This window comes from Wyeomyia smithii, chromosome 3 (assembly GCF_029784165.1).
Source record: "Wyeomyia smithii strain HCP4-BCI-WySm-NY-G18 chromosome 3, ASM2978416v1, whole genome shotgun sequence".
Classification (NCBI taxonomy): domain Eukaryota; kingdom Metazoa; phylum Arthropoda; class Insecta; order Diptera; family Culicidae; genus Wyeomyia; species Wyeomyia smithii.
Window position 1 is genome coordinate 143,552,579 of NC_073696.1, and position 26,097 is coordinate 143,578,675.

Genomic DNA, 26,097 nt, shown 5'->3' on the forward strand with positions numbered 1-26,097 from the left:
AGTTTTTTGATTAATCAAATTGATAGTCATATTTCCGCATCATAATTTATTGCGTTTTAGTAACTACTTTACATAACCAATATGTAGGCGAAGATAAAGTTCATCACTACAGAAGACCATTTTACGAGACGTTTCTGAACTCAATTCATGAATGAAATTTTGACAGAAAGCTCGGAACCGCTGACATAACGCAAGTAAAAGCAACATCAATGTCAGCAGGATCCGTGACGTGGAAGCTAGCCAAACAATGCACAAGGATTTTTTTTCTCTTATAATAATTACGGAAAGTGAACCACATAACATGGTGATTTGGTTTCATTGATTAATAGTGGAGATCTATAATCTTCCATCTAGAATGAAGAGACAACAAGTAAACGGAATCGAAAAAAATCGAGAGAAATGAAAAGTCCTTTTGAAATGTTTCTAGAGATTCAACAATTTTTATTTTCGAATGCATTTAGAATCCCCCCGCGCGATTTGTCACTTCAATGTCAAATATGTCTTTGACTTCAGATTTGACGGATTTGCGGTCCGATAACTGCAAAGTTGTTGCAGTTATCGGTCTTGCAGTTAAAAAGCGTTGCAGTTAAAAGACTTGCAGTTATCGAACGGCGACTGTACTACGATCAGATTATCACGAACCTTCAGAACCTGATTTGCAATATCTATACACTAAGGTCGCTTTTTACGCAGCTTTTTTTACGCGGATTCCGGAATTTACGCGGCATGTATCCCCCGCATAAAAAGCGACTTTAGTGTGCTGAATTCGAAAATTCTATCCAACATCAACATGTACTAGAAAATATAAACAATTTGAATGATTTTACTATTTTTAACTCCCGAAAAACTTATGTTGTAATTTCAAACCACATTTTTTATCCTTAGAACTACAAAACAGAGTTCTATCATAAGATAGTCAATGACATCTAAACCGACGAAAGAAACACTTCTGTTAACCAACGTAACACTCTGCATCCGGTGAAAAGACAAATATTATTCATTTTCGTACCGTTAGCATAATAAGTATAGTAACAAAACGTTATTAATTCATGTTAACAAAAGTCGGATGAATTAATCATGGAATTTTGAATTGATAAATAAATGAACTGGGTTATATCATTGATAATTCTAACGGAGTTTTGATGCATGCTGCTATAACACCGTAAATAAAAAAAAACATAAAATCCCCTGCCTGTATCCTTCTGCGCAAAATCAATTTCCTTCTCGCACCATTAGCGCAAAACAACATGCGAGGCTAGCTCGCGAGACGAGCTCACGAGATTTTGCACGCAAGCTGTCTCAAGTACGCGTCGCCCATGCACAGCACTCGTTAAGTTGAGAGACGAGGTATCTTCGTGTACGTCGCAAAAAATTCCCATGTGACGAGACATGGCTCGTACGAATGGTAAGTTTTCTCGCTCGCACGCTGCACACAGTACGAAGCAACTGAATGAGAAACGAGACTTGTAGCGCAAAGCACACTGTCTCTTCGGAGCGGCGCACCAGACGATGGAGCGCGTGTACAGGAAGTCTGTGTACACGAGAATGTCTCACGAGCTGTATCAAGTATGTACAGTACGGGCGTCTCGCTCAGTTCATAGTGTGATGCCTTGCGCATCGCAATCCGAACCGAAAGAGAAGCGAAAGAGCAACCTGCAAATTGCAAGTGACGTGTCTCGTCTCGTCGCACATACATGGAAATTCTACGAACGAGAGAAAGATTTCTCTCGTCGCTTAAAAAAAAGCGCGTGCACAAGAAGTCTGTTTTTGAAATACAACACTGAAAGCAATGACTTGATATTATCATGAACTAATCAGTTCATCTACACTCAATGTATGTAATGTAGTATACTGCAGTTCTACGCATACTTGTCCTCGTTTCTATGAAGTTCCGTATAAACATGGAACAACTATCGATTAAACTGCACTGTACGATCTGTTGAAAAGTTCAAGGTTTCATAGAAACGATAGAACGTTTAATCCATACGGATACGTTCTTTTTGTGATTGCTTCATTAATCACCTACAGATTTGACTCTCTTGAGCAGCTTACATTCTTGTCTGAGTTTTTATCAGTTTTGGTTCAGTTCATAGTGTGGAGCGCATTCTGGGTGTGCAATCAAACCTAGTATATTAAACGGATTTCACACGTAAGTGAGATGCATCGGATAGTGATTAAACCATCTAAATAGTTATTATTCCATAGATATCTAAAACCTATTGATAATATACATTCGAATATGTATTGCCTGCTTTGCAATTGCTCCGTTCTTCGGAGACAAAAACATACTTTGACTAGAGATGTCTTTCAACGTAATACTGATGTTGCTAGCTCCATTGCTAATGCAATTTTGCCAAACGAGATTATGTGAAAGGGATCTCAGTATTTATCATGTCATATTTATTATTTCAAGAACTTCAGTTCATAGATCGTTTTCAACAATGAGGAATATCTCTGCCACGCCTGTTGGGTGAGAGCTAACCGGAATCGTGCTGGAAATTCTCAGTTTGGTGCTGCTGGATTTGTCGAAATAGATGAGTATTCCCGATGTGCAACTGCTCCCAATCGATGCATATTTGACGGTTGTCGTAATGAAACAAGACGCCGCATTCCTCTCGTAATTAAGAAGTATTTGCTTGTACACCATTACTTCTACGTTCCAGAACATGCCAGAGTATGCCATGAGTACTTACGAGGAAACGAATGGGAAGAACTATAGGATTCAACGAATTTGGTTCATGATTTTAACAGCGCACAAATTAAAGACATGTTTGGTATTTTCAAAACTGGTCTTCAGCACAATGAATTACGATTTGATAACTTTTCTGAATTTGACAATGATGAGCAGCATTATTTAATCGGGTTTGAAAACCAACAGTTTCGAAACATATTGGAACTGATTCCATCACTGGCCGACAAGAGCAATATCCCTGGTACCGCTCTGGCAATATACCTTGCGAAGTTATGCAGTGGTTCATCAAATGACCACCTTAGCGTTATATTTAAAATGAGTCGCCGGATGTTGGAACGGTTACTGAATATTGTCAGAGATTGCTCGATAGAAGAATTCGTGCCACGTTATCTTGGTTTTGACCATATAGACCGCGAAAATGTTGTGCGACGCAACCTAATGATTCCAGATGCTATACATGGAAACGTGGGTTTACCGTCGCAGTCAAAGAAAGCAATCTTGATCCTTGATGGCACGTATATCTATGTTTAAAAAAGTAGTAATTTTACATTTCAACGGAGGTCGTACAGCCTTCATAAGTTAGATAACTTATTGAAATCGTTTCTGATCGTTTGTTGCGATGGGTATGTATATCATTGACGCGAGCGGTCCTTATGCAGCAACAAAGTCAGATGCTGTAATTTTAACAGACATGTTGCACAACGAAGAAGGACTATTGAACTGGTTTCTTAGGCCTGGAGATGTTTTTATCTTAGATAGAGGATTTCGGGATGCTATTGGAGATTTAGCTTTGTTTGGATACGAATCAGTAATGCCACACTCAAAACAAGCAGAGCTGCATGCCACCACGGGTCGGCGCGTGGCGACCGCCGAGGTCACGTTATATGAGGGCGATCGCTGACAGTACCCAGCAGCCCCGGACCAGCAGCGGGAGATTGCCTAGGAGTGGTGAGGGTCGGACACTGGGCCGTCGACTCCTCGTAAATGCCACAATTACCCGGAAGCATCTCTGACGGAGCGAGTAGTGCCGCTCCCATCAGCCAAATGCACTCCCTCGTCCAATGGGGCCGACACCAGTAAGGTCCCAATTATGGCAACTGGCAGCGAACGAAACGAATTCGAGTCGGATACGATAAGGAACCATGACCAAGGGCTGGCACCTGCATCGAGCTCCCTTAGTAAAGTCGCGTGACAGCGGCTTGAAACGGCGATATGGTACCCGGTGCAGGGGTCTCTGTCCCGTAAAACCTGGCAGGCCTTCCAGTACGTTCCGCGTCCATTGCCTGTTGGGAATCAGGCAGAGGAGGATCAGATGGGGGGGGAACTAGTCCTAGGACAAGATGCCCCTTTCCTGACTTACGCGGGCGGGGGCGTCATAGTGCTCATAAGGTGCTATGGCGACCCCCCTTACCCAGGGCCTCACTGCTTCGGCATAGATTACCATGGGACCATACAAGCGACTTCTCATCTATGGACAATGATAGCGGCTGGAAGGGGGACCCAATTAACAAAAATGAGCTCGAAAAACCAAAAAGAGACGGATGCGGAGGGGTTACCAAATCCCTTCGCACGAGGTGGCATCCAGCGGTCTCCGCAGAAGAAGGCGGAGACGGATGCGGCGAAGTCTGGAGTTCGGAAACCGGCGAATCCGTCGGTGTCCACACCAGACATCTCGGTAGACGGTCCCTTGCTAGTCGAGGCCGTCGAAAGGTGCATAGACACGCTGCCAAGAGTGGCAGCGTTGTCCGAACAACTCGTCGCTATAATCGAGTTCTCGGCGAATAGGCGAAATATCGCTGGCGGCCTGAAGCAGAGCCTCCTCCTGCTTCGGGCCACTATTGATGAAGCCAGGAAGGAGCACGAAGAACTCCTAGCTCGGGTGAAGGCGGCCGAGAAAGAGGTAAGGACCAGAAGGGCGACTGCATCTAAAGAGGTGCAGACAGACGCCCCCTCGTTCACGGCGGTCTGCTCTACAGGGCAGGTCGCTAAGCGAACGAGGTAGTCCCCGGGGGAAGCGGCCCCCGGGAACCCCAAGAAACGGTTGGTTGCGCTACTCCCACGGGAGAACACACCAACCGGTTCAAGGTCCGCCGCGGAAACGGCACAAGTGGAGGCTACGGGCAACCCTTGGACTACTGTAGAGGGTAAGAGGCGTCGAGAAGGTGCGACGCGCCAAGACGGCGGAGTGGCCAGAGGACCGAAAAAGGTCAAAAAGGCGCGGAGTAGGGGTGATGCCCTCATACTCAAGACAGACGGGTCGAAATACCCAGAAGTCTTGAAGAAGATGAGGGGGGAAACCCAGCTCAAGGATCTGGGGGCGTATGTGCGGAGTATCCGCCGATCTCGCACTGGCGAGATGATAATTGAGCTCCGGAAGGACGCCAAGAACAAGGGGGCTACCTATAAAACGGTAGCTGAAAAGGTCCTAGGGAAGGAGGTGCAAGTGCGGGCACTCACCTCAGAGGTGACTCTCCAGCTTAAAAACCTGGACGAAATCACCGAGGGGTGCGACATTGCACAAGCCCTCAAGGCGAAGTGCGGGGTTGAGGTGGGTAAGGAGTCAATCCGCCTCCGCAAAGGTCCGACGGGGACTTAGATAGCTACCTTCCGACTACCGTCGGCGGATGCTAACCTGGCCCTGAAAGAAGGCAAGTTGAAAGTCGGCTGGTCTGTATGTCCTCTGGGCATACTACAGCAACCAGACATTTGCTTCCGGTGCTTTGAGGGTGGACATAAGTCCTGGACCTGCAAGGGACCCGATAGGAGCCAGTTGTGCAGGCGATGTGGAGATGCAGGCCATAAAGCGAAGGACTGTGGGGAGTCTCCCAAGTGTATGGTATGTTCCGGGAAACGGGACGCCAAACACTTTATGGGAGGCCCCAGGTGCCCAGCCGGTAAGCCGGCTGCGAAACCACGGGCGTAAGGGTGACGTAACTGAACCTGAACCATTGCTTCGCGGCTCAGCAGCTTCTACACCAAGCAGCCACTGAGTCGTTGTCGGACATCGCCATCATATCGGACCCCTACCGCATCCCTCCCGGAAACGGTAACTGGGTTGCGGATAAGTCCAGTATGGCGACCATATGTACGACGGGCAAGTTCCCGGTTCAGGAGGTTGTCTCAACCTCAGAAGAAGGGTACGTAGTTGCTAAGGTGAACGGAGTGTTCTACTGCAGTTGCTATGCTCCGCCACGTTGGTCTACCGAAAGGTTCACCCTGATGGTCGATCTCCTATCCATGGAGCTAACGGGCCTAACGCCGTTGGTGGTGGCGGGCGACTTCAACGCTTGGGCTGTTGAGTGGGGAAGTCGCTTCACGAACTAGAGGCCAGATCTTGTTGGAGGCTTTGGCAAAGCTCAACCTAGATCTGGCCAACGTTGGGAACAAAAGTACATATAGCAGAAATGGCGCGGAGTCGATCATCGACTTGACGTTCTCCAGCCCAGGACTGATCAAGAACTGGAGGGTAGACGATGGCTACTCTAATAGCGACCACCAGGCGGTCTGTTATAGTGTAGACAACAACGAGAGGCGGCAAGCGACGAGTAGGGCCAACACTCCGTTCGCCCGCGGGTGGAAGACATCGCATTTTGATGCCGAGGTATATGAAGAGGCAATTAGACGAGAGCGCGAGGGGGGCAGTCGGCTTCGCCCGACGCCTGACCAACTAGTTGCTATGCTATCTCAGGCGTGCGACGCCACCATGCCTAGGACTCGCTAACCTAGGAATGGGAAGCCATCGGTCTACTGGTGGACTGACGAGATAGCGGACCTTCGCAGTGCGTGCCTCCTTGCGAGACGGAAGATGCAGCGTGCGCGAACAGACGAACAGAAGACAGAGCGCCGCGCAGCATTCAGTTCTGCCAGATCGACGCTGAAGAGTGCGATTAAGGCCAGCAAGAGGGCCTGTTTCGATAGGCTATGCGCGAGTGTCAATACGAACCCGTGGGGTGACGCCTACAGGATCGTAATGGCCAAGACCAAAGGCGCGCTGGCGCCTGCAGAGCGATCACCAGCGATGCTGGAGCGAATCGTCGAGGGACTCTTTCCGCGCCACGAGCCAAGTGCTTGGCCTCCGGCGGTCGAGTCCCACGTCCGACGTTCCAGTATCTCAGACACAGACCAGGGATGGTCGGCCAATCTGCCGAGCATCCAACCCGTGGGCGACGACAGCCGTGTCGAGGTTCAGGAGGAGGCAAGGGTTACGAATGAGGAACTCATCGTGATCGCCAAATCTCTAAAGGTGAGCAAGGCACCAGGAACAGATGGTATCCCTAACCTGGCAATCAGGCTGGCGATTAAAACGGCCCCGGGCTGTTTCGAGTAGTCATGCAGAGGTGCCTGGATGACTGCCTCTTTCCGGATAGGTGGAAGCGGCAGAAATTGGTCCTACTGCCGAAGGCTGGGAAACCCCCAGGGGACCCATCGGCATATAGGCCTGTCTGCCTGCTAGACACGACGGGCAAGGTACTTGAGAGGATTATCCTCAACAGACTGGTGAGGTACACAGAGGGTGTAAACGGTCTGGCAAGCAACCAGTTCGGCTTCCGGAAGGGCAGGTCCACGCTGGATGCCATCGCCTCCGTCACCAAGACGGCGGAGATAGCACTCCAGCGCAAAAGAACGGGAATACGCTATTGCGCAATCGTCACGCTTGACGTGAAGAATGCGTTCAATAGCGCCAGTTGGGACTCCATAGCGCTCGCGCTCAGAAGCATCCACGTACCGGTGTCGCTATACAAGATTCTGGAAAACTACTTCCAGAATCGAGTACTGGTTTACAACACAGGGGAGGGTCAGAAGTGCGTCCCAATCACCGCCGGGGTTCTGCAAGGTTCAATCCTGGGTCCGGTGTTGTGGAACGTCATGTATGACGGGGTGTTGAAACTAAAGTTTCCTGTAGAGGTTGTGATCGTCGGCTTTGCAGACGACATAACGCTAGAGGTTTACGGCGAGTCGATCGAAGAGGTCGAGTTGACGGCTGCGCATTGCATAAGGAAGGTCGAGGACTGGATGCGCTCCAGCAAACTGGAGCTCGCGCACCATAAGACGGAGGTCACGGTTGTGAACAACCGTAAATCAGAGCAACAGGCGGTGGTCAGAGTCGGAGACTGCACCATCACCTCAAAGCGATCATTGAAGCTTTTGGGGGTTATGGTCGACGACAAGCTTACGTTCGGGAGCCACGTCGACTATGCCTGTAAAGGCCCTCTTACATCGGCCATTGCAGCACTATCTCGTATGATGTCCAATAGCTCAGCGGTCTATGGCAGCAAGCGAAGACTTCTTGCCACAGCGTGGTTTCGTCCATACTTAGGTATGGTGGGCCAGTATGGTCCAGAGCGCTAGGTACTAACAGTTACCGCGGTAAACTGGAAAGTACCTACAGGCTCATATGCCTGAGAGTTTGGAGTGCGTATCGTACGGTGTCATACGATGCAATCTGTGTCTTGTCCGGCATGATGCCTATCAGCATCGCCATCAAGGAGGACAGAGAGTGTTTCGACCAACGTGACACAAGGGGCATACGAGGCACCAGAAGGTCATTTTCGATGCTCCGTTGGCAGAGGGAATGGTCTAATTCCACAAAGGGCAGATGGACGCACCGACTTATACCGGAGATATCCGGCTGGGTCGGGAGGCGACATGGCGAGGTGAACTTCCACCTGACACAGATCCTGTCAGGCCATGGTTGCTTCAGGCAATATCTGCACAGGTTCGGGCACGCGGGGTCCCCCATGTGTCCCGAGTGCGTGGAAGAGGAGACTGCAGAGCATGTCTTCTTCGTATGCCCCCGTTTCGTAAGAGCGAGGAGCAACATGATGGCTGTGAGCGGGCCTGGCACTACTCCGGACAATCTTGTCCGGAGGATGTGCGACGACCCGGACATCTAAAACGTGGCCTGTGCGGCCGCCTCCCAGATTGTCCTGGAGCTACAACGTGTGTGGCGGGTCAATCACCAACACGCCAGTGGTAGCTAACTACCAGTCTCCAGGTAGTTAGCTAGGAGGTTATAAGAGTAAAGAGGGTGCATCACGCACAAAAGCCACTTCCCGACGTAATACTTAACCGTCGTTCCGGGAAGACCAGGGCTGGAGACTGGAGGGGTTTTAGTGGATCGGGACAGGGATCAGTAGGGGTCTTGGGAAGTCCATTGCCTGTTGGGAATCAGGCAGAGGAGGATCAGATGGGGGGGGAACTAGTCCTAGGACAAGATGCCCCTTTCCTGACTTACGCGGGCGGGGGCGTCATAGTGCTCATAAGGTGCTATGGCGACCCCCCTTACCCAGGGCCTCACTGCTTCGGCATAGATTACCATGGGACCATACAAGCGACTTCTCATCTATGGACAATGATAGCGGCTGGAAGGGGGACCCAATTAACAAAAATGAGCTCGAAAAACCAAAAAGAGACGGATGCGGAGGGGTTACCAAATCCCTTCGCACGAGGTGGCATCCAGCGGTCTCCGCAGAAGAAGGCGGAGACGGATGCGGCGAAGTCTGGAGTTCGGAAACCGGCGAATCCGTCGGTGTCCACACCAGACATCTCGGTAGACGGTCCCTTGCTAGTCGAGGCCGTCGAAAGGTGCATAGACACGCTGCCAAGAGTGGCAGCGTTGTCCGAACAACTCGTCGCTATAATCGAGTTCTCGGCGAATAGGCAAAATATCGCTGGCGGCCTGAAGCAGAGCCTCCTCCTGCTTCGGGCCACTATTGATGAAGCCAGGAAGGAGCACGAAGAACTCCTAGCTCGGGTGAAGGCGGCCGAGAAATAGGTAAGGACCAGAAGGCGACTGCATCTAAAGAGGTGCAGACAGACGCCCCCTCGTTCACGGCGGTCTGCTCTACAGGGCAGGTCGCTAAGCGAACGAGGTAGTCCCCGGGGGAAGCGGCCCCCGGGAACCCCAAGAAACGGTTGGTTGCGCTACTCCCACGGGAGAACACACCAACCGGTTCAAGGTCCGCCGCGGAAACGGCACAAGTGGAGGCTACGGGCAACCCTTGGACTACTGTAGAGGGTAAGAGGCGTCGAGAAGGTGCGACGCGCCAAGACGGCGGAGTGGCCAGAGGACCGAAAAAGGTCAAAAAGGCGCGGAGTAGGGGTGATGCCCTCATACTCAAGACAGACGGGTCGAAATACCCAGAAGTCTTGAAGAAGATGAGGGGGGAAACCCAGCTCAAGGATCTGGGGGCGTATGTGCGGAGTATCCACCGATCTCGCACTGGCGAGATGATAATTGAGCTCCGGAAGGACGCCAAGAACAAGGGGGCTACCTATAAAACGGTAGCTGAAAAGGTCCTAGGGAAGGAGGTGCAAGTGCGGGCACTCACCTCAGAGGTGACTCTCCAGCTTAAAAACCTGGACGAAATCACCGAGGGGTGCGACATTGCACAAGCCCTCAAAGCGAAGTGCGGGGTTGAGGTGGGTAAGGAGTCAATCCGCCTCCGCAAAGGTCCGACGGGGACTTAGATAGCTACCTTCCGACTACCGTCGGCGGATGCTAACCTGGCCCTGAAAGAAGGCAAGTTGGAGGTTGGCTGGTCTGTATGTCCTCTGGGCATACTACAGCAACCAGACATTTGCTTCCGGTGCTTTGAGGGTGGACATAAGTCCTGGACCTGCAAGGGACCCGATAGGAGCCAGTTGTGCAGGCGATGTGGAGATGCAGGCCATAAAGCGAAGGACTGTGGGGAGTCTCCCAAGTGTATGGTATGTTCCGGGAAACGGGACGCCAAACACTTTATGGGAGGCCCCAGGTGCCCAGCCGGTAAGCCGGCTGCGAAACCACGGGCGTAAGGATGACGTAATTGAACCTGAACCATTGCGTCGCGGCTCAGCAGCTTCTACACCAAGCAGCCACTGAGTCGTTGTCGGACATCGCCATCATATCGGACCCCTACCGCATCCCTCCCGGAAACGGTAACTGGGTTGCGGATAAGTCCAGTATGGCGACCATATGTACGACGGGCAAGTTCCCGGTTCAGGAGGTTGTCTCAACCTCAGAAGAAGGGTACGTAGTTGCTAAGGTGAACGGAGTGTTCTACTGCAGTTGCTATGCTCCGCCACGTTGGTCTACCGAAAGGTTCACCCTGATGGTCGATCTCCTATCCATGGAGCTAACGGGCCTAACGCCGTTGGTGGTGGTGGGCGACTTCAACGCTTGGGCTGTTGAGTGGGGAAGTCGCTTCACGAACTAGAGGCCAGATCTTGTTGGAGGCTTTGGCAAAGCTCAACCTAGATCTGGCCAACGTTGGGAACAAAAGTACATATAGCAGAAATGGCGCGGAGTCGATCATCGACTTGACGTTCTCCAGCCCAGGACTGATCAAGAACTGGAGGGTAGACGATGGCTACTCTAATAGCGACCACCAGGCGGTCTGTTATAGTGTAGACAACAACGAGAGGCGGCAAGCGACGAGTAGGGCCAACACTCCGTTCGCCCGCGGGTGGAAGACATCGCATTTTGACGCCGAGGTATATGAAGAGGCAATTAGACGAGAGCGCGAGGGGGGCAGTCGGCTTCGCCCGACGCCTGACCAACTAGTTGCTATGCTATCTCAGGCGTGTGAGGCCACCATGCCTAGGACTCGCTAACCTAGGAATGGGAAGCCATCGGTCTACTGGTGGACTGACGAGATAGCGGACCTTCGCAGTGCGTGCCTCCTTGCGAGACGGGAGATGCAGCGTGCGCGAACAGACGAACAGAGGACAGAGCGCCGCGCAGCATTCAGTTCTGCCAGATCGACGCTGAAGAGTGCGATTAAGGCCAGCAAGAGGGCCTGTTTCGATAGGCTATGCGCGAGTGTCAATACGAACCCGTGGGGTGACGCCTACAGGATCGTAATGGCCAAGACCAAAGGCGCGCTGGCGCCTGCAGAGCGATCACCAGCGATGCTGGAGCGAATCGTCGAGGGACTCTTTCCGCGCCACGAGCCAAGTCCTTGGCCTCCGGCGGTCGAGTCCCACGTCCGACGTTCCAGTATCTCAGACACAGACCAGGGATGGTCGGCCAACCTGCCGAGCATCCAATCCGTGGGCGACGACAGCCGTGTCGAGGTTCAGGAGGAGGCAAGGGTTACGAATGAGGAACTCATCGTGATCGCCAAATCTCTAAAGGTGAGCAAGGCACCAGGAACAGATGGTATCCCTAACCTGGCAATCAGGCTGGCGATTAAAACGGCCCCGGGCTGTTTCGAGTAGTCATGCAGAGGTGCCTGGATGACTGCCTCTTTCCGGATAGGTGGAAGCGGCAGAAATTGGTCCTACTGCCGAAGGCTGGGAAACCCCCAGGGGACCCATCGGCATATAGGCCTGTCTGCCTGCTAGACACGACGGGCAAGGTACTTGAGAGGATTATCCTCAACAGACTGGTGAGGTACACAGAGGGTGTAAACGGTCTGGCAAGCAACCAGTTCGGCTTCCGGAAGGGCAGGTCCACGCTGGATGCCATCGCCTCCGTCACCAAGACGGCGGAGATAGCACTCCAGCGCAAAAGAACGGGAATACGCTATTGCGCAATCGTCACGCTTGACGTGAAGAATGCGTTCAATAGCGCCAGTTGGGACTCCATAGCGCTCGCGCTCAGAAGCATCCACGTACCGGTGTCGCTATACAAGATTCTGGAAAACTACTTCCAGAATCGAGTACTGGTTTACAACACAGGGGAGGGTCAGAAGTGCGTCCCAATCACCGCCGGGGTTCTGCAAGGTTCAATCCTGGGTCCGGTGTTGTGGAACGTCATGTATGACGGGGTGTTGAAACTAAAGTTTCTTGTAGAGGTTGTGATCGTCGGCTTTGCAGACGACATAACGCTAGAGGTTTACGGCGAGTCGATCGAAGAGGTCGAGTTGACGGCTGCGCATTGCATAAGGAAGGTCGAGGACTGGATGCGCTCCAGCAAACTGGAGCTCGCGCACCATAAGACGGAGGTCACGGTTGTGAACAACCGTAAATCAGAGCAACAGGCGGTGGTCAGAGTCGGAGAATGCACCATCACCTCAAAGCGATCATTGAAGCTCTTGGGGGTTATGGTCGACGACAAGCTTACGTTCGGGAGCCACGTCGACTATGCCTGTAAAGGCCCTCTTACATCGGCTATTGCAGCACTATCTCGTATGATGTCCAATAGCTCAGCGGTCTATGGCAGCAAGCGAAGACTTCTTGCCACAGCGTGGTTTCGTCCATACTTAGGTATGGTGGGCCAGTATGGTCCAGAGCGCTAGGTACTAACAGTTACCGCGGTAAACTGGAAAGTACCTACAGGCTCATATGCCTGAGAGTTTGGAGTGCGTATCGTACAGTGTCATACGATGCAATCTGTGTCTTGTCCGGCATGATGCCTATCAGCATCGCCATCAAGGAGGACAGAGAGTGTTTCGACCAACGTGACACAAGGGGCATACGAGGCACCAGAAGGTCATTTTCGATGCTCCGTTGGCAGAGGGAATGGTCTAATTCCACAAAGGGCAGATGGACGCACCGACTTATACCGGAGATATCCGGCTGGGTCGGGAGGCGACATGGCGAGGTGAACTTCCACCTGACACAGATCCTGTCAGGCCATGGTTGCTTCAGGCAATATCTGCACAGGTTCGGGCACGCGGGGTCCCCCATGTGTCCCGAGTGCGTGGAAGAGGAGGAGACTGCAGAGCATGTCTTCTTCGTATGCCCCCGTTTCGTAAGAGCGAGGAGCAACATGATGGCTGTGAGCGGGCCTGGCACTACTCCGGACAATCTTGTCCGGAGGATGTGCGACGACCCGGACATCTGAAACGTGGCCTGTGCGGCCGCCTCCCAGATTGTCCTGGAGCTACAACGTGTGTGGCGGGTCAATCACCAACACGCCAGTGGTAGCTAACTACCAGTCTCCAGGTAGTTAGCTAGGAGGTTATAAGAGTAAAGAGGGTGCATCACGCACAAAAGCCACTTCCCGACGTAATACTTAACCGTCGTTCCGGGAAGACCAGGGCTGGAGACTGGAGGGGTTTTAGTGGATCGGGACAGGGATCAGTAGGGGTCTTGGGAAGTGTAACTACCCCAGCATCTCTCCCCTAGTCTAACCCCCACACCCTGAATTCTCTTCTCAGGTGTCTGTTTGCAGATTTCCCCGCCACCTTTGAAAAAAAAAGAAACACTCAAAACAAAGAAACCAGGACCGATTGACCACAGAGCAAGCGAACCAATCACGGTTGGTTACCATCTGCCGATGGGTGATTGATGTAGTCAACGGGAGGTTCAAGCGTGACTTTAGGCTGTTTCGCCAACGAGCCAACGCTCAGGCTGCCGATTTCCTGGAGATCATCGATGAAAGAATCAACATGCCAAATCGATTGTCGGATTATATTATTGATAAGAATTTGAACAGACAACGGGCAACATTCATGCGATTGTCCGGAGATCTTCCAGCATTGCAAGATTTCCCGGTACTCACAAATGCTGAACTATGTTTATTTGCTATTGGTAAGATTTTATGCAAGTTTAGTTATTGTTGCTTGAGATTAAACACATTTCTAAAACAACAGGAACATATCAACTGAAGCTGGCTTCCAGCTACTACGCCGAACACTTTAAAAATGGACCTTATAATATTGATGTTTATCGTGACAACAATCGCACAGATTTAGTGGAATTGGGATTAGTTAGTAGAAACTCGTGGCTTTTGAGGTGTAGAATCCAGTCTAGACATGTAGGAGCCCGGAAATATTAGTTTTTTTTTTTTGTAAGATTTGGACCACTGCGACCATTATTTTGATCTTTTGTGGTATACCTCTTCTTTAGTCTAGGTACTCGTGGCAGACATATCACTATTGATGGAAGTGATCGTCGTTGTCCTATCGCACCCTTTCTCCCAATTAGGCACTGAATTTCGTATGAAATGTATTTCCTCATTAGGATTCGCAGACCAGACCTAAAAAGGCTCCAAAGTCCCTTTTCCAAAGGCTCTTATTCTGCGCTGTATTAGTGCACTGCAGTGACAGAGCAAATGTTCTGCGGTTTCACATTCGAACCCGCAGAGACGACAAATTTCGTCATCTGACTGACCAATTTGTTTCAGGTGATGCTTACTTGGACAGTGTCCTGTAAACAGTCCGGTAATTGTCCTTAGTCCCTTTTTATTCAAACTAAGTAATTGCTGGCTTTTCTTGACGCTTGGTTTTATAAAGCGTTTAGACTGGCGTAGCCCTAATGAGCATATCCAGTTCTCTTGTATTGTCCTATGTTCCCAGGTTTTCAATTCTGCTTTCAAGGCGCTTGATGACACCCCACAGAACGGTTCTGGGCCAATGAAATCGGTACATGACCCCTGTCTAGCTAACGTATCGGCTTTTTCATTGCCTTCCACTCCGCAGTGACCAGGAACCCAGTATAACCATACTTGGTTCCTTTCTGCCAGTTGTTTCAGTGAAAGGATGCACTCCCATACTAGCTTAGAGGTACATGTGAAGGCTTTTAGTGCTTTAAGTGCTGCTTGGCTATCAGAAAAAATGCATATGTTAGCATGCCTGTATTTCCTAGCCAAACAGACTTGTGCACAATCATAAATTGCAAATATTTCGGCCTGGAACACTGTAGGCCAACGGCCCATTGGTATCGAGATACTTATCCCAGGACCATTTATACCTGCTCCGGTTGAATCATTCATTTTTGAGCCATCTGTGTAAAAGACGACAGAGCCTTGTCGGATATTCGGGCCACCTTGTTCCCAAACTTCCCGTTCGGTCTCTATGATTTTACAGATGATCTGATATGATATTACAGTTACCTACTTGTTGATAAAGAGCGTGAAGGTAGGGGAGCAATAAGTAATTATTATTGTTCTTGCATTTCCGGGAAAAGAACGTTAGGATGCTGTGCTCATATCATGACCATTGTATGGTACTTGGGATATGCTAGACATCAGCCGAATATAAGGCTACCTGCTCAATTTCTTGATAATGTAATAGCTGAATCTGAATAAATAACTGGATAAAAAAGCTGGGTACAGAGATATTTTTTTTTCTTCACCTATCGTTTATTTGACACGGCACAAATACAATTTAATGTTTAACGGCGCCAATTATATCTGATGACTTAAAATCTTTAAGCAAATTTTTTATCCTCGCTGCCGACTACGAGCTGAAATTAAGTCTATCTTATAACTAGCATATATTTTTCAATTAATGTTTTGTAGTTGAATGGTCGTCTGATGATCGTCGAATGGCCATGAATATGCAGCATGTATGGATTTGTTCTGCTAAGCTACGATGTTATGAGCTGGGACAGGGGCTTGTAATCCTCGGGTCCTAGAAGTATTGTGCGGGGTTCAGTTGCTGGTTATGGTTCGTTGTTGTTGTTCGCTGTTGTTCAAGCCAAGATATCACGAAAGGCCTCGGGTTCTCAGGTCCTGGCGGATTCGTGTGGGGTTCAGTTGATGATTCCAAAATCGAGGTCTATGACGTGTTCTTGCCGTTTTGTTGAATGTGGATGGAAAGGAATGGGACTAGACTGGGGCGTGGATGGATTTCAGGAAAATGTATATAAGGGACATGTAGGGTAGGTCACGACTCGCCAAGACATCACGAACAGGAACAGCTGGTCCTCTACCCTCGGCCCGGAAGGAAGTTATTAATTTAGACCTGGCGTCACGGTGTACAGGGCATGACCAAACAACGTGCTCTATGTCGTGATAACCTTCACCACAGGCAAAAATACCACTTTCCCCGAGCCCAATACGACGGAGATGCGTATCAAATCTATAGTGATTGGACATAAGCCGCGACATCACGCAAATGAAATCTCGACCTACATCCAACCCCTTGAACCACGGGCTCGTCGATACCTTGGGGATAATGGAATGTAACCACCTTCCCAGTTCCCCTCTAGTCCAAGAATTTTGCCAACTGATGATCGTACTCTGACGTACAAGTGCGAAAAACTCATTAAAAGCAATTGGTCTTTCATAAATTTCACCGTTTGTTGCGCCCACCTTAGCCAAAGAGTCCGCTTTCTCATTGCCCGGTATCGAGCAGTGAGAAGGGACCCACGCTAAGGTAATCTGATACGATTTTTCGGATAAAGCACTCAGATGTTCCCGTATTTTCCCCAGGAAATACGGAGAGTGCTTAACATTTTTCATCGATCGGAGAGCCTCAATGGAACTGAGACTGTCCGTAAAGATGAAATAATGGTCCGTGGGCATTTTTTCGATAATCCCTAGGGTGTACTGAATTGCAGCTAATTCTGCGACGTAAACAGAAGCAGGATTATCGAGCTTATGGGAGACGGTTAAATTGTTATTGAAAATACCGAAGCCAGTGGACCCATCGAGAAGTGATCCGTCAGTGAAGAACATATTGTCGCAGTTGATGTTTCGATATTTATTAGAAAAATTTTTGGGGATCTGCTGCACGCGTAAATGATCCGGGATTCCACGAGTTTCTTCTATCATGGATGTATCGAAAAACACAGTAGAATCAGAATTATTTGATAAGTTGACACGATTTGGAATATTCAAAGAAGGGTTAATATTTTGGGACATGTGATTGAAATACAATGTCATAAAACGGGTTTGAGAATTAAGTTCGATTAACCTTTCAAAATTTTCAATCACAGGACGGTTCAAGACCTCACATTTGATAAGAATACGAGAAGACAGGCTCCAAAAGCGGTTTTTCAATGGTAGTACTCCAGCTAAGACCTCCAAACTCATCGTATGGGTCGATTGCATGCAACCTAAGGCGATACGCAATCAACGATATTGTATTCGCTTCAGTTTGATCAAATGTGTGTTTGCTGCGGAGCGGAAGCAGAAACACCCGTACTCAATAACAGACAATATCGTTGTTTGGTAAAGCCTTATAAGGTCTCCTGGATGGGCTCCCCACCATTGTCCGGTTATTGTACGAAGAAAATTCACTCTTTGTTGACATTTTTTCATCAGATACCTCACGTGACAACCCCAGGTGCCTTTAGAGTCGAACCAAATACCAAGATATTTGTGTACCAAAACCTGAGAAATCGTTTTACCCATTAATTGTGTTTGAAGCTGAGCAGGTTCATGCTTCCTAGAAAAAACTACTATCTCAGTCTTCTCCGGAGAGAATTCGATACCTAGCTGTAAAGCCCAAGCAGACAAATTATCCAAGGTATCTTGCAATGGTCCTTGCAAATCGGCAGCTTTGGCCCCTGTAACAGAGATTACACTGTCGCCTGCAAGTTGTCTTATCGTGCATGAATTTGCCAGACATTCGTCGATGTCATTTACATAAAAATTGTAAAGAAGGGGGCTTAAACATGAGCCCTGGGGAAGACCCATGTAGCTAATTCGAAAAGTTGCCAAATCGCCGTGCGTAAAATGCATGTGCTTTTCGGACAACAAATTGTGCAAAAAATGGTTCAAAATTGGAGAAAATCCTTGTCGGTGAAGTTTACCCGAAAGAATGTCAATAGAAACGGAATCGAAAGCCCCCTTAATGTCCAAGAACGCAGACGCCATTTGTTCTATGCGAGCATACGCCAGCTGAATATCTGTTGAAAGCAACGCAAGACAATCATTCGTCCCTTTGGCACGGCGGCAGCCAAATTGAGTATCTGATAGTAGACCATTTAATTCGACCCAATGGTCTAAACGACGGAGTATCATTTTTTCCATCAATTTCCGGATACAGGATAGCATTGCAATCGGCCTATAAGAGTTGTGGTCAGAAGCTGGTTTTCCCGGTTTTTGGATGGCGATCACCTTCACCTGCCTCCAATCCTGCGGTACAATGTTTTGCTCCAGGAACTTATTGAACAAGTTCAACAAGCGCCTCTTGGCATTGCCGGGTAGATTCTTTAACAAGTTGAATTTGATTCTATCTAACCCAGGCGCGTTATTGTTACAGGACAGGAGGGCAACCGAAAATTCTGCCATCGTAAAAGGTGATTCTATCGCGTCGTGGCCCGGAGACGCATCGCGAACAATGTTTTGCTCAGGAACAGAGTCCGGACATACTTTCCTGGCAAAATCAAATATCCACCGACTTGAAGACTCCTCGCTTTCGTTGACCGTTACGCGATTCCGCATTCTTCGGGCTGTGTTCCAAAGAGTGCTCATCGATGTCTCCCTGGACGTCTCGTTCACGAACCGACGCCAATATCCGCGTTTCTTTGCTTTAGCCAAGCTTTTAAGCTTGGTATCAAGCTCCGAATACCGTAAATAGTCGCCAGGTATACCTCCCTTCTGGAAGGCCAAAAACGCCTCGGATCTTTGCGTGTAGACATCGGAGCACTTTTGGTCCCACCACGGAGTGGGAGGCCGTTCTTTGATCGTTACGCCGGGATATTGCTTCGTTTGGGCTTGCAACGCGGCGTCGAGAATCAAGCCCGCGAGGAGGTTGTATTCTTCAAGTGGTGGATGATGTTGAATCGACTCGACCGCTTTTGAAATCATTTCCTCGTATAACTTCCAATCGACATTCCGTGTGAGGTCATACGGAATGTCAATTGGTCGCATGCGAGTTGACCCGTTGGTAATTGAAATAAGAATAGGCAAATGGTCGCTACCGTGAGGATCAAGGATTACCTTCCATGTGCAATCCAACCGTAGCGACGTCGAACATAAGGATAGATCCAAAGCGCTTGGGCGCGCTGGAGGTTTCGGGATACGTGTCATTTCACCGTTGTTCAAAATAGTCATGTCGAAGTCATCGCAAAGGTTATAGATTAAAGAGGAGCGGTTATCATTGTAAGGGGAACCCCAAGCCACACCATGAGAGTTGAAGTCTTCCAAAATCAAACGTGGGGAGGGAAGAAGTTCTATTAAATCAAAGAGCAGCCGTTGCCCAACCTGTGCTCTGGGAGGAATATATATTGAGGCAATACAAAGCTCTTTACCTTGTATTGTCATTTGACATGCGACAACTTCGATGCCTGGAATCGAGGGGAGGTTAATACGATAGAAAGAATAGCACTTTTTAATCCCTAAAAGTACTCCTCCATATGGGGTGTCTCGATCAAGGCGAATAATATTAAAACCATGGAAGTTGAGATCAATATTTGAAGTAAGCCAAGTTTCACAAAGGGAAAATGCATCGCATTTGTTTTTATTTATCAAAACTTTAAATGAATCCATTTTTGGTAAAATACTTCTACAATTCCACTGTAAGACAGAGATAGAATCCTTCATATACGCAGTTGAATTAGGCATCGAAGGATACAATCGCTGCAAGGAGGGGCCATTGGGCAGTCAACTGCTTCAAAAATGATCTAACTGTTGGGAGAAATGCTGTGAGAAAAATTTTAATTGGATCGGGTATATTGAAAGTTTCAAAAATCCAGTCCACAATGTCAGAAAAATTGACCAGCCAGCATTTGATTTATCAACTGGATGTGCAAAAGGAACAACTGGGGTTTTAGATGTTTCAGGAAGTGCTGGGAACTCCTTCCGAGACTTTAAATTTGCAAGCCCAGGAGGAGTTTGCTTCGGCTTTTCCGCAGCACTTTTAGATTTGTTCGTATTATTCATTCCATCTTGAGAAACCTTAGGGCCTTTCCTGGGAAGCTTAGGAGAGGAAATATTTTTCCTCTTTCTAGATTCTCCAGGATTGGCGTAGGACGTTTCTGCTGGTGGATCGTCAGAGTCCGTTTCATCCGATGACAGCAGATCAAAGGGGTTCGATGTTATGGTAGAAGTGGTCACGGTCTTCTTAAGAATTTCAGCGTAAGAACGCTTTGAGCGCTCCTTAAGAGACCGTTTATTTTATCTCTGCGTTGAATGTACACCGGGCATGTGGAAAGCTCATGCAGATTTTTCCCGCAGCGAATACACTTTGCAGCGTTTACGCTGCAAGAATCTTCCGCATGAGTCTCCCCACACTTGCCACACCGTGCCTTATTGCAGCAGTAGGCAGCTGTATGACCTAACTGCTTGCAATTGATGCAATTCATAACACGGGGCACATACAAACGCACAGGCAGACGAACCCGGTTAATCGAGACGTGGCTAGGGAGAGCAGATCCGGCAAACGTAACGCGAAACTAGTCTGACGGAGTGTATACTTTTTTACCGCTGACGAGCGACATAGACCGTAATTGCTTACAGTCCAATATCTTCGCCTCAGTATTGGAATTCTTGAAGCAACCGGTTACACTCAGGATACATTCGACAGACAGACTCGAATCGGTTATCACACCGTCGATCTCCACGTCTCGTGCGGGTACATACACGCGATACTCGCGTGTGAAGAGCTCGGAGCAAGCTATATCGTTGGCCTGATCCAGATCATTCACCACAACACGGAGCTTGTTTGGTCTGACTTTTGATATTTCAGTCACGGTCTTGTATCGTGACGTCAGATCCTTCGCGATTTGCAACGTGTTAAGCGATTTACCTCCTGGTTTGGGCCTCATGTAAACGACCAGTGGACCCGTTGATCCGTCTGGGTAAAGCCTGGGACGAGGATTGATTAAAGCAGGGACAGACGGAGACTGAACAGGAAGGACAGGGTCGGGTGGGTTCGGAGACGGGGGATCGGGGGCTAAGGGATTCACATCCATTGCGCTCAAACTAGCGCAACAGTACAGTGGCAAAGAAACACGTACCTCTTCTTCTTTGTTGTCTTCAATAGAACAATCACCGAGTCTTTCGGTGCTGGAACGGGCAGCTGCGCAGCGACACCACTAAAGCACAATAGCAGGATGACCTTCACTGCGGATTATCAGATTATCTTCACACCGCACTTCGCACTCTTTGAAACGCGACCGGGTAAGCAATGCCTTTTTCGATTTTTTCTACACAATATCGGTTTTATAGCGAGACAACCACTTAATGCGTCCGTTATTGCCGAGCGTTCGGGACGGAATGCACAGAGATATATTGTTTACTGATAATTTACTGATTTGCATGATTCATGAAGTTAATAAGCAACTCGTCAACTTTTTTGCTTTTAGGAACATACAAGTTTTCGTTTGATGGTAAACACTGACATTTTATGGTAACGAAAGCTGCGATATCCAATACAGGTACTATTCAATCAAACATATTCATGCACATTCGTACATGTTTACACATTAACAAACATAAGCAGTTTTATGATCTCGTCATGCTGAATCTACTGGTATATAGCATATTTGTATCACGAGCAGGTTTTTTAGCGATTTAGATTCTGAGCTGTTATGATTTTGTTGTTGTAAGCGCTAAACCCTAAAACTCGGATCTTAAATAGGTTTTAACTCTTTTCTCCCACGGCAGATTTTTTGGCCCCATAGTAAGTTTTGCTCGTCTCATCGAGACCTTTCGAACCATATATAACACATTGATATACACCAGAATACCAAAATCGCTCACTCTGATGAGTCAGTTACGCGGAATATGGCCATCTCACAGCGACGGTGTCATTGATAGGGTTGCCAATAGCATTCTTAAATAAACTGGAATAATGTTGCAAATAAAACTGGGAAAAACTGAATCCTTGGTACGAGAGGAAAAAAACCAATATGTGAAAATTTGATGCGGCAAAGCTTATTTATGCGCTTAAATCCGTTTCTTTGAATTTTATTAAATCAGGTGTCAACTTGGCACATGAAGATTATATACTACAGATATGACAGGGCGCCAATCACTTAACATGTAATATTCCTGCTCCAAATCACAATCAAAAATATCCAAAAATCTCGCGCCTAAAGGCCCAAATACACACCCGGCGTAATGACGCCTTCCCTATGTAAATTGTAAGGCGTAACCGTGCCTGCCGTTGGGACGCCTTCTAACTACAGCCTTCCGATTTCGCCTTCTAGCAAAGAAGGCAATCGCTTCCGCCTCCTACTGCGCACATTCATAAATGACGTAGCATTTGAGTGGGGAGGGGGGGTTTGCAGTTTTGTGACGAAGGGGAGGGTGAGGGGTCAAGCCAAGCTACGTAGCAAATATACAACTAAGAAAAAAAATTAGATTTGTTCTAATAGTTCTTTTTATTAGCTACTGTTTTGTCTGTTAAGTGTCATTTTAATACTTTTTCGTCTTTTCTATGTATGGTTTGATAAGGAAAAATTGAAAAAAAAAACAAGTTTTTGGCACTCTGCTCTGCTGTATTGTTGTGCTTCACACTGTGTCGCTGATTTAGTGAATATTTCGTCGTTTTTTCTGCACCTCCTATCGCTCATCGCCATATAACTCGCCTGCAACCGTCCAGCCTACCGCCACAAAGAGGTTTTTCAGTCATTAAGGCAGGTAGGACAAGTGAAATTCAGTTTTCCGCGCTGGCTAGAGTGTGGTTTGAGTACGCTGCTCGCTGCCGTTGTTCTAAACCAGAAACCTCCCTCCCACCTCGCCGCTCTCCATCTGCACTGTAGATGCAATCTTCATTTTTTTTTCTTCATCTATCGTTTATTTGACACGGCACAAATACAATTCAATGTTTAACGGCGCCAATTATATCTGGTAGCTTACTTTCTAAAGTATCTTAATAACTAAAAGCAAATTTTTTATCCTCGCTGCCGACTACGAGCTGAAACTAAATCTAACTTAAAGCTAGAATATTTTGCATTAAAAGCACAGGTTTGCTGTTTGATGGTTTTCATTGCCATAGGTAAGCAGCATATTAAATTTGTTCCGCTGCTGGGCCAAGATATTACGGACTGGCATATTGGGTTGTTTCCATCGGGCCTTGAGAGTATCGTGCGGGTCTGATTGCTGTTTCCGGATCCGGGGTCTTAACGTGTTCTTGTCGTTTGGTTGGATGTAGGCGGAAGGGGATAGGACTAAACTGGGGCGTGGATGGATTTCAGGAAAACGTATATAAGGGACATGTAGGATAGGTCACGGCTCGCCAAGACATCACGAACAGGAACAGCCGGCTGCCTACCTTCGGCCTGCAGGGAAGCTATTAATCTAGACCTGGCGTCACGGTGTACAGGGCATGACCAAACAACGTGCTCTATGTCGTGATAACCTTCACCACAGGCACAGATACCACTCTCCCCGAGCCCAACACGACGGAGATGCGCGTCAAATCTATAGTGATTGGACATAAGCCGGGACATCACGCAAATGAAATCCCGACCTACATCCAACCCCTTGAACCACGGGTTCGTCGATACCTTGGGGATTATGGAATGTAACCACCTTCCCAGTTCCCCCTTGGTCCAAGAATTTTGCCAACTGATGATCGTATTCTGACGTACAAATGCGAAAAATTCATTAAAGGCAATTGGTCTTTCATAAATATCACCGTTTGTTGCGCCCACCTTAGCCAAAGAGTCCGCTTTCTCATTACCCGGTATCGAGCAGTGAGAAGGGACCCACGCTAAGGTAATCTGAGTAGATTTTTCGGATAAAGCACTCAGATGTTCCCGTATTTTCCCCAGGAAATACGGAGAGTGCTTAACATCTTTCATCGATCGGAGAGCCTCAATGGAACTGAGACTGTCCGTAAAGATGAAATAATGGTCCGTCGGCATTTTTTCGATAATCCCTAGGGTGTACTGAATTGCAGCTAATTCTGCGACGTGAACAGAAGCAGGATTATCGAGCTTATGGGAGACGGTTAAATTGTTATTGAAGATACCGAAGCCAGTGGACCCATCAAGAAGTGATCCGTCAGTGTAGTACATATTGTCGCAGTTGATGTTTCGATATTTATTGGAAAAAATTTTAGGGATCTGCTGCACGCGTAAATGATCCGGGATTCCACGAGTTTCTTCTATCATGGATGTATCGAAAAACACAGTAGAATCAGAAGTATTTGATAAGTCGACACGATTTGGAATATTCGAAGAAGGGTTAATATTTTGGGACATGTGATTGAAATACAATGTCATAAAACGGGTTTGAGAATTAAGTTCGATTAACCTTTCAAAATTTTCAATCACGGGACGGTTCAAGACCTCACATTTGATTAGAATACGAGAAGACAGGCTCCAGAAGCGGTTTTTCAATGGTAGTACTCCAGCTAAGATCTACAAACTCATCGTATGGGTCGACTGCATGCAACCCAAGGCGATACGCAAACAACGATATTGTATTCGCTCCAGTTTGATCAAATGTGTGTTTGCTGCGGAGCGGAAGCAGAAACACCCGTACTCAATAACAGACAGTATCGTTGTTTGGTAAAGCCTTATAAGGTCTCCTGGGTGGGCTCCCCACCATTGTCCGGTTATTGTACGAAGAAAATTCACTCTTTGTTGACATTTTTTCATCAGGTACCTCACGTGACAACCCCAGGTGCTTTTAGAGTCGAACCAGACACCAAGATATTTGTGTACCAAAACCTGAGAAATCGTTTTACCCATTAATTGTGTTTGAAGCTGAGCAGGTTCATGCTTCCTAGAAAAAACTACTATCTCAGTCTTCTCCGGAGAGAATTCGATACCTAGCTGTAAAGCCCAAGCAGACAAATTGTCCAAGGTATCTTGCAATGGTCCTTGCAAATCGGCAGCTTTGGCTCCTGTAACAGAGATTACACTGTCGTCTGCAAGTTTTCTTATCGTGCATGAATTTGCCAGACATTCGTCGATGTCATTTACATAAAAGTTGTAAAGAAGGGGGCTTAAACATGAGCCCTGGGGAAGACCCATGTAGCTAATGCGAAAAGTTGCCAGATCGCCGTGCGTAAAATGCATGTGCTTTTCGGACAACAAATTGTGCAAAAAATGGTTCAAAATTGGAGAAAATTCTTGTCGGTGAAGTTTACCCGAAAGAATGTCAATAGAAACGGAATCAAAAGCCCCCTTAATGTCCAAGAACGCAGACGCCATTTGTTCTTTGCGAGCATACGCCAGCTGAATATCTGTTGAAAGCAACGCAAGACAATCATTCGTCCCTTTGGCACGGCGGAAGCCAAATTGAGTATCTGATAGTAGACCATTTGATTCGACCCAATGGTCTAAACGACGGAGTATCATTTTTTCCATCAATTTCCGGATACAAGATAGCATTGCAATCGGCCTATAAGAGTTGTGATCAGAAGCTGGTTTCCCTGGTTTTTGGATGGCGATCACCTTCACTTGCCTCCAATCCTGCGGTACAATGTTTTGCTCCAGGAACTTATTGAACAAGTTCAACAAGCGCCTCTTGGCATTGCCGGGTAGATTCTTCAACAAGTTGAATTTGATTCTATCTAACCCAGGCGCGTTATTGTTACAGGACAGGAGGGCAACTGAAAATTCTGCCATCGTAAAAGGTGATTCTATCGCGTCGTGGCCCGGAGACGCATCGCGAACAATGTTTTGCTCAGGAACAGAGTCCGGACATACTTTCCTGGCAAAATCAAATATCCACCGACTTGAAGACTCCTCGCTTTCGTTGACCGTTACGTGATTCCGCATTCTTCGGGCTGTGTTCCAAAGAGTGCTCATCGATGTCTCCCTCGACGTCTCGTTCACGAACCGACGCCAATATCCGCGTTTCTTTGCTTTAGCCAAACTTTTAAGCTTGGTATTAAGCTCTG

The 26,097-nt window shown here is 47.9% G+C and overlaps 1 protein-coding gene across 4 annotated transcripts in view; it reads left to right on the top strand.

The window, feature by feature from the left end:
- LOC129726956 (cAMP-dependent protein kinase catalytic subunit 1) overlaps nucleotides 1-26,097 on the top strand; it is a 187,990-nt gene that overhangs the window by 142,124 nt on the left and 19,769 nt on the right. Inside the window, exon 3 of one of the 4 annotated variants that reach the window (XM_055684272.1) lies at nucleotides 21,602-21,673. The exons of the other annotated variants lie outside the window; for them this stretch is intronic. The gene's annotated coding sequence lies outside the window, so the exon portion shown is untranslated. The remainder of the gene's footprint in view (nucleotides 1-21,601; nucleotides 21,674-26,097) is intronic. 4 annotated transcript variants of the gene reach the window in all.